Source organism: Aythya marila (genome assembly GCF_965140915.1).
Source record: "Aythya marila genome assembly, chromosome: 13".
Classification (NCBI taxonomy): Eukaryota; Metazoa; Chordata; class Aves; order Anseriformes; family Anatidae; genus Aythya; species Aythya marila.
The window spans coordinates 15,903,693-15,916,834 of record NC_139054.1 but is presented as its reverse complement, the minus strand read 5'-3'; the positions used below and the strand labels follow the sequence as shown (position 1 = coordinate 15,916,834).

General features: G+C 53.2%; 1 protein-coding gene across 4 annotated transcripts in view; it reads right to left on the bottom strand.

Moving 5' to 3' along the window:
- The window catches only part of LOC309883127 (uncharacterized protein), a 173,869-nt gene extending 161,101 nt beyond the window's left edge, over positions 1-12,768 (bottom strand). For 2 of the 4 annotated variants that reach the window (XM_082770926.1, XM_082770927.1), the window contains exon 1: positions 12,172-12,768. The gene's annotated coding sequence lies outside the window, so the exon portion shown is untranslated. The remainder of the gene's footprint in view (positions 1-12,171) is intronic. The other 2 variants (XM_082770924.1, XM_082770925.1) reach the window with 1 other exon arrangement.
- Positions 12,769-13,142: the final 374 nt, after the last annotated feature.

Sequence of the window (13,142 nt, the reverse complement as noted above, 5' to 3'; positions counted from 1 at the left end):
TAGTTATTTTAACTTGGTGACATCCAATACCTCTGCACAGAATGCTTTATTAGTAGCCTTCACAGGAGCCTTAGAGGAGAGGGGAGGGACTGTTGTCTCACAAGGCATCCCAATTAAAAGTGGGAATGAGCTTGTGAAACTACTTGAAGGGGTCCAGAAGCCCAAGGAAGTAGCAGTGATACGTTATAAAGCGCATCAGAGCGGCAATTCAGGCACTGCAGGAGGAGATGGAAAAGCAGATGAGGCAGCCATACGAGCAGCTGTAGGTGGAACTATAAATCTATGACCTACCAGGAAGGAATCGATAAGTACCTCAGAAAATACAACAAGGAAATTAAACTGGCTGAATTTATAAACTGTGTTAAAGATTCGATTGGGTGGTGGGTAACTGCTCAGGGACAATGGGGACACCAAAGCAGTAAGGTTCTGCTGGAAGAAGTAATCCCCGGGTTACATACCCCTTGGAGGCCAATGTCTAGGGGCAAGGTAGAAAAAATGAATCAAACTTTGGTAGGACAAATAAGGAAACTGTGCCAGGAGACAATGTTAAGTGGATGCAGGTTTTACCAACAGTGTTACTCAGGCTTTGGGTAACTCCCAGGGCACAGGAAAAAGCAAGCCCATTTGAAACACTGCACGGGAAGCCTTCTGCTGGGAATTTGGCTGGGAAGCCTGATCAGATGCATGTAACTGTGAACCAAGCACTTACAGATTTTCTTTCCTTCTTAGCAAAAACTTTGAGTCTTATCCACAGATACCTCCTAGTAACAGCACCAATCCCATTACCTGCACCAGTTCACTCCTCTTCTCCTGGAGATTAGCTTTACCTGAACCTGGAGGGAAGACCCCTAACTGAGAAGCATACCCCTAACTGAGGACCATACCTGGTGCTGTTAAGGTCAAATATTGCTGTGAAGCTTAGGGGGATGGACCTGTGGATTTGTTACAGCCAAGTGAAAGCTGCTCCTCCACAGCTGTGCAAAACTGGAATAACAGAGCCTTTGAAATTGAAAACCAACAGAGTTAATGGACTATAAATGTCTAGTCTGAGATGGTATAAATTGAAGTGTATCTCTATTAGTGTGATCTGCGTTATATATAGAGAGAGATAGAGATTTTCTGTGTAAAGGTGTAAGCTTCCTTAAGTTAGAAAATCAGGGGGTAAAAAGCATTAAATGCGTTAAAGCATTTTGTTGGTTGAGTGTAGCCAGAAAGCCAGGGGGCAAAAGAAAACAAGAAGTGGTTTTGAATCCCTGAAGCCAGAACACCCCTTTGGAACGGACAGCTTCCCTAATGGGCTTTCTGAACTCCTGCAGTGGTTGTCTTCTTGGCTTCTAGATCTGAAATTAGGGATGAAGAAAATTTTAGTCCTAACAATATGGTTGGTAACGTGCTTTGTTTGCATGTACCTACTCACAGGGTGCACCTGTAGGTAGGTGCTGCACCAGGTTGATGGATAGGTGAGACTAACCTAATATAAACTACCCAAGTCTCAAAGGGGGGAATTATGATGCCAGTAACTAGTTAATTTTGTTTCATTAACTTTGTTTCATGAAAAAAGATGTTAAATAGGTATTTCAAGGCAAGGGCAAAGATGACCCAGGTCTTAAAGATACTGAAAGGATGGATAACTAAGAAACTACTTAATCAAGAAGACCACTTTGTAAGGAAGAAATCCAGCACACATGCTTTTGAGTTTGTTACTAATCAATCTGTTGGAAACACCTGGCTGGAAAACAACATTAAGATTGTTATAATATGAATCGTCCGTGAACTATCCTCATTACAACACTAAAAATCACACCCCTGGTCTGAGGAGCCACAGCACGATTTTGTCATGTCAGCGGCATGCTAACCATGTAACCAGCTGGAAATTGGAGGATTGTTGTGATAAGAGCTTGTATTAAGCGTGGCTTGGGAAGTGCCTGCTTCGTGGGAAATCACCTGGTACCCAGACTTGTGCAGTGCTGAAATAAAACAGCATCTCAGCCACAAACCCCACGTTTGAGGAGTTTCAAGTTGTGTGGCCAAACATACACGGCAGCAAAAGACCAGAATGACACAAGGTCCCTATTTTTCCCCTTTCCAGTTTTATACTTTACTGGTTTTGGCTGGGTGGATCTTGCATGAGGGGAGAAGATTCAAAAGAAACAGGCTTCTCTACGAAGCCTTTGGAGGGATGCTAGCAAAGAGGAGAGAGGCCATTTCCCACGAGAGGCATTAGCAGGAGACAGACTGAGTGGCCCCTCCCCAGAGAAGCAACAAAACCTAGAAAGGCAGGGCACAAGGGTGACTTTAAAATTAAAAATAGGTGGGTTTTTTTTAGTATTATTATTTTTGAAAAAGCACACAGGCTTGGCAGCATTACGGCCCTTAACGACAAATAAAATCTGAGTATGGAGAACGGATGCAGAAGCACCCGATTCGCTCTTACACATCTTTCTGGGGCACAGGCAAAGGAGGTTTAGAAGACAGCATTTTGGGCGTATTTTTGATGGTGCATGTCAGCTGGAAAACCGAAATGGTTCGTCAGCCCCCTGGCCTTTTTTTACTTTTCAGCAGGGGCAGATGTCAGGCTGTACAGCAAGGTAGCAGCTAAGCTGCAGCTCTCTGCACATGAGACTTCAGCCACAGCAATCAACCAGATGCTGGAAGCTGCTCCAGCCTACAGGAGTCAGGGGGGGTTCAAAAACCCAGCCCTGTGCAGCAGGCCCTGTTGTTCTCACCACAAACCCAGCACACCTTCATCGCCAACCTCACCTTCATCTCCAGCTAACCGAGGCTGACAGATGCGTTAGATGTGCATAAAATCCCTTGCAAACAGTACCAGTTGTTACTCTAACATCTGTAGCCATGACACCCTTCCAAATTATTTGATTTTTTTTTTTTTTTTTGCATTACCCAAATCTCTAAGGAAGAACTCAGTGCTTTGTACCTCGGTCCTGATCGCACAACATTTCCTTGGCAACAAGGGTTTTTCTTGCATGATACAGGTGGGAGGAACAGCAATTTTCTTCCATTTCAGCGTAATTTAGCAGAGGAATACAAGAGCAGAAGTAACACCACATGCCCAGTGAGGCTGACACTTCTCAGGGATTTACAGGACTCTGAATTGGGCCTGAGCAATCGGGGCTGTCACAAGCCTTCATGCAGGAACCAACGATTTTTGTGGGCAATCTTCTGACGTGCTTGTTCTTAGTAAATGCAAACACCAGATCATAACAGTTACTTGTCAGCTAGCAGAAGGGGGGGGTGTTTGTTTTTGGTTTTACTGTTCAGTGCTGTAAAGCTGTCCCCCATCTAGAAAAAAAAGACACCAAAAAATGGTGTTTTGAGCTAAATGTGCTTCGAAACCCACTGGCCACCCATCCCGCGGTGCTGCCGGGCTGGGGACGGCGCAGCAGAGGCGCCAGCGGCACTCCGGCAAGGCGGCAGCCGGAGCTGGAATGCACCGAGGGCCCCTGAGGACACGAGTTTCCACTGGGCTCTTCCTCTGCGGGATATAAAATCACAAACAAGAAGGAGCCTTTGGCCATTGTTTGCCGGGGAAGGGGGGTGACAGGGAGAGGGCACGCGGCGCAGCCTGCCAGAAGGCACGGCTGAGCTAAGGAAGTCCTGCCTGGGCTTCGGTGTATCCGCTCCTCTCCAGGAGGGGCAGGGGGAGGCAGGAAGGAGAGAAAATAGAGAACAAACGATCATACAGCCCTTGAGAAAAACCTGTCTGCTCTCGGAGAGCGTATGAAGCCCCAGCATGCAGCGCCTCTCGCTATACAAAAGAGAAAGAGGAAAGAAAATCCCACCGGTTCTTCCGCTACCGTGTTCTAACACTGAAAAAAAAAAAATGGGAGGAAACAGATGTTAAGCTCTCCAGCATCAGGAAATTATCTTTTTCATGAGGGTACGCTCACTGCGGCGTATTTAGGTGAAAGAAGCAGCAAGAGAATCGCGACTTTCTGCCCCTTTCTGTCTACGTCTCCACGGACGTTTCAGCCTCCCGGTGCTGCTCCGAAGGACCAGCCCCAAGGCAGCTCGCACATTTTTGCAGCGTGCACCCGGCGGCAGGAGCCCCTGCCCAGCCTGCAGGTACAGCAGCACGCAGCTGCCCACGCCGCGGGTTGCTCAGCCCCTGCAGGAGTTCAGCATCTGCCAGTTACAGGACAAGACGGACGCTTTGCTGCTGCCATTTGGACAGCCACGGTGGTATTGGAGCTATTTTTTTTTTTTAAATAGAGGTGGAAGGAGTGAGGAGGAGAAACTTGGATGAAACATCTGCTAAAGGGATCTCCAGGCCGTTAGCAAGCGCAGTTACGGCTTTCCAGCGCCCGTAGGAAGCGACCACAGCATTTAAGCAGCATTTCACACACTCTGCAAAACGCATTACACAAAAAGTTTAAAAAAAAAAAAAAAAAACAACTTTAGGAGCAGGAGGTGGACAGGAGATCAGTTTGGCTCCCTCTCCAGCCAGGAGGGCACGGATCTTGGTGAAACACCAAGCAGTGCTCAGTGGCACGGGGGGATCTGCAGCCACGGTCTCACCACGGTCCGTACGGAACTCAAAACTTTGGCTTGAGTAAATCAGTGCGCTCAGGTATAACTTCATCGTCACTTCCTTCCCGTTTCAGGAAGCTTCAGACTTTGTGCGATGGCTGAACACAATGAAATCAGAGCAGGAGGCTGATTCGCCTGCAGCTGAGGGACAGGCAGGGCTGCTCAGCTGCATCTGTCAGATACATTGGGCTCGTGCTGCCAGGGGAGGGACCAGCTCCCTGCTAACACCAGCCCCACACTCGGGGCTCTGTGGGCCTGAGAAAACACCGTGGTGGTGCAGAGAGGTGCCAAGCAGCTCAGGGGGTACCAACAGCCGGCCCTGAGCCCTAAAACCCGCTGCCAAGCCAGCAGCAGCTCTGCATCTGCAGTGCTTGCACAGAGGAGAGGAGAGCTGCCTGCTGAGTCCTCACACAAAGCCAAGCAGCAGAAACTTGAGAAGAAAACTTGGGTGGATGAAAATCCACGCTCATTTGGATCAAAAGGTGGAGAAGGTATAAGTATATATATATAGTTGCAGCATTAGCCCTTGCACACCTGTTCACATTTTCAGAAACCCTTTTTTTCGCTATTCTGAATCGTTTTGCTCTCCAGCAAATAAAAGTAAGGTGAATATCAACTAGATCTGAAAGGATATTTTGCTGTTTACACCTCAGATGCACAGGTACCAGAACAAAATAAGGGAGTCAGAAAACACGCCAATCCTCCAGAACAAGGCTATGTTTTGATGCATTACAGCTGCTTCCCCGCATCTTCTCAGGTGTTTGGCACCGACTGTGGCCATCGTAACAAAGAAATAATTGTCATCACATTACTTAGGCTGTTCAGTGGTCACTTAGAAGTAGTTACGTACATATAAGAACATTTAATTACAATCCCAGTAGCAGCTGTAGATATTCTGATACCACAGTGATGAAATGCTACAGTGCATGCAGACTGTGGGGTCTACACCCACGCACACCCCATTATCAGTTCAGTCCCAAATTGGAGCTGACCCACAAGGCTCATCACTCCTGGCTCCCCCCAGGACTCCCTGGGAATTGAACCACACATCTGAGAGCGTCCAAATGCATCTATAACCTGCAGCAGGCTTGGTGCTGTGACTGCTTCCCTGGAAAAACAACACTGAACTTGTTCCAGCCACGAGCCACTGGCCGCAAGCTTCAGGAGGGCACTGGGAGGCAACGGGCTCCTGCTGCTTGTGCACAACTTTGCACTCCCGGTCAGCCAATTCAGTCGAAGTTCCTCTGCAGCTTCACAGTGGTGACATTTCCCTGCGCTGAATCCCTTAAAAATACTTTCCTTCCCCAGAAATCGTTCAGGAAAAGAAAAAAGCATGGCTGACAGTAGCCTCAGCATAAGGGCAGAAATCGGCAACCAGCATTCAGCGTGTTGTATCGTACACAAAGATAGTGTCCAAATAATTGTCTATTGTATCCCAAAGACGGTACAGGAAGGCTTTTCCCCTCGCGGGGAGCCTAGAGGTCACACATGCTTCTGCCATAACGTTTGCTAAAAATAATCCTCGGCTGAGCACAGGTTGGGGCCGGTTACAAAGCAGAGAGAGGCAGGCACTGAGCTCCTATCGGCTTCGGCCATGAGCTCTCCCCAGAGAGTGCAGGCTCTACCCTATTGTTCCTGCTCAACTGTTTGAAAGAATTATTTTTTCCTTGCTTCTGTTGTTTGGAGGCTTTATGTATAATTTTTTTTTTCTTTGTCATGGAATCACTACGAGAAAAATTAGTGCCATCTTACGTGGCAGCTCGCCGATGCCAGTAGTGCAGTCAGGTGCGGAGGGTCACACTCCTGCACAGATTGCTGCGGCTCCAGGCCTCGCACGCTGTGTCTCTGTGTTAACGTGTGAGCAGCAGGCTGCAGAGAGACCTGCACGGACTGGAGAGCTGGGCCACCACCAACCATGTGAAGAGCAAGAGCAAGTGCCGGGTCCTGCACCTGGGACGGGGCAACCCTGGCTGCACGCACAGAGTGGGCAACGAGATGCTGGAGAGCAGCCCCGCAGGGAGGGATCTGGGGGTTGTGGTTGGCAGCAAGCTGGATATGAGCCAGCAGCGTGCCCTGGCAGCCAGGAGGGCCAACTGTACCCTGGGGTGCACCAAGCACGGCATCGCTAGTAGGTCAAGGGAGGTGATTGTCCCGCTCTGCTCTGCGCTGTGCGGCCTCACCTCGAGTGCTGTGAGCAGTTCTGGGCACCACAGCACAAGGACACGAAACTGTTGGAGAGTGTCCAGAGGAGGGTGATGAAGATGGTGAAGGGCCTAAAGGGGAAGACGGCTGAGGGCACTGGGCCTGGTCAGCCTGGAGAAGAGGAGGCTGAGGGGGGACCTCATCGCGGTCTACAACTTCCTCGAGAGGGGCAGTGGGAAGGCAGGTGACCTGCTCTGTGTAAACACCAGCGATAGGACCCACGGGAACGGTGTTAAGCTGAGGTAAGGGAGGTTTAGGCTGCCCATCAGGGTGAGGTTCTTCACCAAGAGGGTGGTTGCACACTGGAACAGGCTCCCCAGGGAAGCAGTCACTGCACCAAGCCTGTCTGAATTTAAGAAGCCATGGGACTGCGCACTCAGACACATGGTCGAAACTTTTGGGCAGACCTGTGCGGTGCCAGGAGTTGGACTTGATGATCCTCATGGGTCCCTTCCAACCCAGGATATCCTATGGCTCTATGATATTTGTGCGCTGACACCGGCCCCAGATACACACACAAAGCTCGGGAGGACACCGAGCAACTGGTTCTGCTCAAACATTTTAAAGAATGATTTCGGCAGATTTCTCACCAGCTCCTTCGCACTGACCTGAGAAGTCAAAGGGTACGAGGGTGTACTCCATCGCCTCCCTCGAAGTCCTGCGCCTGTCTCCAGGCCCACAGCGGGGTGGGATTTCCCCTCTGCTTGTCCCCCCCCGGCCTTGCTCTGTACCGCAGCTTGGACAGGAGCCTTCACTTCTTGAAGCTTTCTCTACCAAGCAGACGGACCCATCCCCGTCCCACAGGGGGACGGGGGGGGAAGCAAACTGCCGTGACCACGGCCTCCCTTGAGGCACAGGGGGCCTGTGGCCGTGGAGGGCAGCGGGTATCGGCTCCAGACAAGTGAAATACTGCCTGGTGCTTCTCGGCAAGAGACAAACCACGGGAGGCCTCACAGTGGCAGCTGGCGCTGCCAGCGGTGAGGTTCCGAGAGCGTTGGCCCCGCCCCTACTGGTGGCACTATGATGTGTCACAACGTGCCTCCGAGCCTTCTCCCCGCAACGAAAAGAACCTAAACAGCCGCTTTTTCACCCACTGCCATCGTGGCCTGGCCACCACCACACCGCTCACCCAGGCTGGCACGCCGGGTGGCCGTTTGGCAGAAGGCGCTGGTGGGGTCGTGGGGCTTGAAGCCCGTTTTGGGGGCAACGCTGCCATCGTCAGAGGGCTGACCCCGTGCCCGCTGAGCCCAGAGCTGGTCCCCACAGTCCCCACAGCCCAAGGCTTTCTTAGCTCCTCGATGCAGCCCTGCCCTGCCGTCCCCACACCAAACCCAAACAAGCAGCTTTTAAGCCGGCCCCGCTGCACGGCGTCGCCCACGTGGCTTTTCCCAGCAAAGGGGGCTGTCAGCTCGTATTCCTCATGCACCGGGGACCCCACTCGAGCCAGCAGCGGTGTCTGAGCGGAGGGAAGCCGCGTCCGATCCAATTAGCATCATTACCAATGAGCTTTTTCATCCCTCAGCCACGTCCCATCCTCTGCGCACACACAGGCGGCCGTGCCGAGCAGAGCTGCTCAGGGCACCCAGCTGGGACAGCAGAAGGACGAGCCGAGCTGACCTCATCAAGGCCACACTAATCCCTTTTTTAGGGTTAAAAAAAGCAGAACAGCTGAGCGGGAGCAGCTAAAGTTTCTTTTTATCTTTGAAAAGAAAATAAAAGTCAGTTTGCAAAATCTGCCGAGTTCTCTGGGTGCTACCCCAGCGCTGCGCCTTCTCCTTGGCTCCTTCAGGAGCCAGTGCTGGACCCTGGCTGTGGGCTGACGCCTTCCTTCCTGTAGTAAAGCGACGGGCTGTCCCATATGCTCACCACATCACTCCCTTGAAATAAAATCTCGTCAAGGAGCCATTCTATGCCCACCCCACTTCAGAAACAGCAGAAGAGCGCTCCCTGCACGGTGCTGGTGCCCAACACCCGGCACCTGGGCTGCACAGTGCCTGGAGGCACGGGGACACAGCCCCCAGGTGTTTTCAAGGGTTACTGGTCCCTGCAGCACATTCCCACACCAGTTGTGATTCATCATCCTCATCAGCAGAGTGGAAAAAGTGACCTCTTCCCCTGGAGGAGGCAAAAGAAGTGCGTAAGGAGAAGTATTTAAGGACATGGGCTTGCCCAGCAGGAAACCTGTGCAAAACTCGCATCCCACAGCAGCCAGGGAGATCTTCCACCAACTCCAGGAGCTCCTGGGCTCTTCCCTGCCTTTCCCTAGAGGTGAGGTTCTGACCCAGCTCCACAGCCCCCAGGCCCAACCGAGCTGTCATTCATCCAGCTCAGAGCAAGGCCTCCCCAGAACCTCACAGCTAGAAACGTTTTAGACCCCACGAGGATGAGCCCTGGTTTATCACCAACTGCAGGCACACAGACCTTGTCCCAGACGGCTTCGCCTCTGGAAATTCTCCTGCACATCCCACAGATCCCAGAGAAGACAGCTGCCCTCAGTACAAAAAAAAAAAGCATATTTCCCTACATTTTGCTAAATTTCCCCATTTAGGTGCCTGTACTAACCTTGACCTAGTGGCCGCAGTACTCTTTTTGGCACTGCACTTATCCTCACAGCAAAGGGGATCTAAAGAAATGGGGCAATGCTGCTGAGAGGGGTTTCTCCAGCACCACCAGCCAGACCCGGTCCCTAAATCAGCAGACCCTTCCTGCTCCCCACACACATCACACCTCCACCAGTGCATCTGGAGGGAGACAATGATGCTTTTGCTTCTCCAGCCAGTGCCAAACAGAAAAGAGCCATCAGGTCCGTGTGCCCTGGCCATGGCACTGCGTGGATCCATGCAGCCGCCCTGCTGCAGCAGTAATTACGTGATAATCAGCACCCTGGAGCTTCCAGCTCTGTCAAACACAGGTTGGCTCACGTCCTGAAATGCAATTATTTACTTACATGAAGCCTATTCATTTCAGCCTCAGTGCTACCCGGTGGCCAGAGCTCTACCTGCTCCTGCGCTGAGTTCCCAAGCGGGAAAACCAAAACAGCTTCTGGGTTGCCTGCACTCGTGGCTGGTCTGGAGCTGGCCCCAGTGGCACTGCAGCCCCTGGTCTGTCGTGGCACCCAGCAGGTGTCCTGGGGGCTCCAGGCTGAGTTCAGGTTGTTCACACAGCTGCTGCGGGTGTAGGGCACCAGCTGCATCCATTTGGCATCCAAAAACGGCGAGGCAACGAGAAACATCAGCTGGAGGCACCAGGTCTAAGCCGGGGAAGTGACACCACCTGCAGCGCTCACCCCGCTCCAGCACAAGTCCAAGCAAAGGACAAAAAAGAAGAGCAAGGAAAAGGCAGTGCAGGGAGGTTTAAGGCTAAAACCAGCCCGAGGACAGTGGAAAAGTCCAGCGGGAGATGGCAGAGCCCTGCGGCATCTCCTGGCCACCACCCTCCTAGAAGGAGACGCTCCGAGCACAGTGGAGAGCCCTTAATGAGTTTAAAACTGCCCCGTTTCACTTGTGCTAATCAAAAGTGCCTATTGTGTGCAAAAACAATGCCCACTGCTAGCTCTTGGAGCTCTCAGAAGCCCCGGCAGTGTCCACGCTTGATCCAGGGGCACAGCAGGCACACGGCTACGCTCTGCCACCCGCCGCAGCTTGGTGCTCGCCCACTTGCAGGATGGCAGCAAAAAGGGGAAGAAAAACCCAGTGGCAGGGAGACGAGGGCCTTGGAAGGCAAGGCGAGGAGCGAGAGAGCATCCCTGCAGCGAGGGGGAGCGCCACCGGGCTTCAGAGCCTTCAAACCCTCTTCCTGCTGCTGGCACGTGAGTCGTACCCCCAAAAAAATCACATGTTGACGGCGAGAGAGGTTTGCAGGGTGAGGAGCGGGCGGGGTTCTGCGACTGGGATCACGCAGCATGGGAAATACGGGCTGTCGCTGCCAACCACCCGAGCCATGAGGATTAGTGCAGGAAGAAAACGAAGCGGAGGAAGCAAACACGGGAGTGCAGCGCTCGCTCACGCCGCTGGGATAGGGAACCGAGGCACGGGGAGGTTATAGGTGTCCTTCCTGCCTTACGTGATTCAGTGTCACCCCACGAGCCCGGCGAGGCTGTGAGAAGCAGCTGTGAGGCACCGTGGCCGACCGACCCTGCTTTCCCTCCGAGCTTTCCTTACCGCTGAGGATTCCCATCAAAAACCCAAGCAGAAAGGGACAGATAAAAACCGTGTCTGGACACAGGTATGGACAGAGCTCGAGAGCTTTTTATCTTTCCGCCCTGCAGCACAACATGAGCTCAGAGCCCTGCGGCAGGGCCCTGCTGCTACCCCCAGCCCAGCTACAGGAGAGGACATTTGGGATGCACACGGTGGGGAAGCACCCTCAGCACCCTCTCCAGCCCTGCTTGTGATGCCTTTCAGCAAACGTCAGCGTCGTTCATTTTTCGAAGAGGGGCTGAAACCATTTCCTACACCTTCAGCCCTAAAATTCCTTTCACGGTTAAAGTTACTCGCAGTGAAATACACAGAGTACATGTGTCAAAAAGCCAGGTTTTGAGGAGAACCAGGCACCCAGCAGCAGCAGGCTGGGCGCTGGCAGCCCTGCACCTGAAGGGGAGCAGGGGAGAACCCCGGTCAGCCCCACTGGAGCAACGTTTGAGGACAAAAAAAGCAAAGCCTCGATCCCAAGACCTCCACCTGTTTGATGGCCAAGCCGACTCTGCTCTGCTCACCCCACGTGCTACCAAAATTTTAACGACGCTTCCAAAATGCCCCCTTCTGGCAAATTACAGCTCGGGTTTGCGGGTCACAGCCCGGCAGATAAAGCCCTAATAAATCTGTCGTTTAACGGAAAATCAGCGCTGTCGGCACCGAGCGCAGACACGAGGCTCTGCTCCAACACAACGTGGTGTAACCACCTAAAGTGACTAGGCAAATTAAACTAAAATCCCCATTTTAAAGAAAACGTACAGGGAAGATCCCAGCATCTCTACAGAGTGTTTGTGCCTTTCAACGCATTAATTTCCAGGCTGTGTACCTGTGTGTTTCATGCTTGCCTTCACAGGCAGTAAATTATCACCGGCAATCCAAAGACCCTGGGTACCTGCTGCTGGGTACCCTGACCCCAACTGAAGCCCAAATGGTTGATCAGCAACACCCCTTAAGGCCCCACATCAGGCCAAACACAACGCACCCAAACCCAAGCAGCCCCACGCCCGAAGAGCTGGCGATGCCCTGGGATGGGGCACAAACTGGGCACCCCCCGGGGTACCTCTGGCACCTGTTTCCCCCCTCCCCAAAACCCATCGGTCACGATGCCGTGCAGGGAGCAGGCAGCATTCCCCAACTACTGGATTTAAGCAGTAGGTTTTTAGGGGACCCCTGACAGGGTGGTTCAGGGTCTGAGAAGCTGGGGGCTGCATCCCGACCCCGCTCTTACCTCAGCGCATGGCCCCGCTGCTGGACGGTCCCGGTGTCCCCGCTGCCGGGGAGCTGAAACGTTTTAAAACACACCCCAAAAAAAATAATAATAACAAATTTTAAAGTTGAAAAGTGACGGTGCGAGTTATTCCAAGTTAAAAAAAAAAAAAATTAAAAAGTGGAAAAAGGGGGGGACGGAAGGGATGGGGGTGGAAGGGAGGGTGCCCGTGCCATGCACTGCCCCGGGCTGCCGCCCCCCCCGGCCCCCCAAACCCCTCCGTGTCCCGGTCCCCTGCGGAGCCCCCCGGCCCCCCGGGGAGGGCTCAGGGCGAGGCTGGGGCAGCCCCGGAGGGGCCGGGGGGTGCCCCGGGGTCCGGGGGCCGCCCTCGGGCAGGGGGACGCGGGGGGCACCCGCCGAGGCCCGGGGCGGGCCGCGGGGCTCCGCCGCCCCCGCGCATCCCCCGCAGCCCCGTCCCGTCGGGGCCCGCCCGGCACCGGCCGCAGGGGCACCAAAAAAAAATAATAATCAATCAAATAGTAATAAAAAGCGAAAAAGCGACTCCTAAAAGCGGGTCTCCGGCTGGATGCGAGCGGGGGGGTCCGGAGAGGGGCCCCGTGTGCCCCGCCCCGGCCCCGCTACGGCCCGCGGAGGAAGCGCGGGGGCGGCTCCGCTCCGGGCCGGCCGCCACCGCCCCGCCGGGGCCGGGCCGTACAGGGACCCGATGGCTAAATGTCTCCTTTATTTCTTAAATAAAAACGACAACGACGACGTTTTGGGGCCATTCTAAAACTTTGGAGAAACAAAATCATTATTGGCAAAGGTTTAGGGGGTGTAATTGGTGCTTTTCCACTGAGAGGGGTGGTTGGGTGAAGGCACGGTGTTCTCCGTGAGGGGCAGGTGTGTGCTGCAGAGGGGCGGCTTAATTGGACCCCGCAATTAAGTGGGATTGCAACCATCGTGTCAGCTGTGTGAGCCCAGAGCATCCCAGC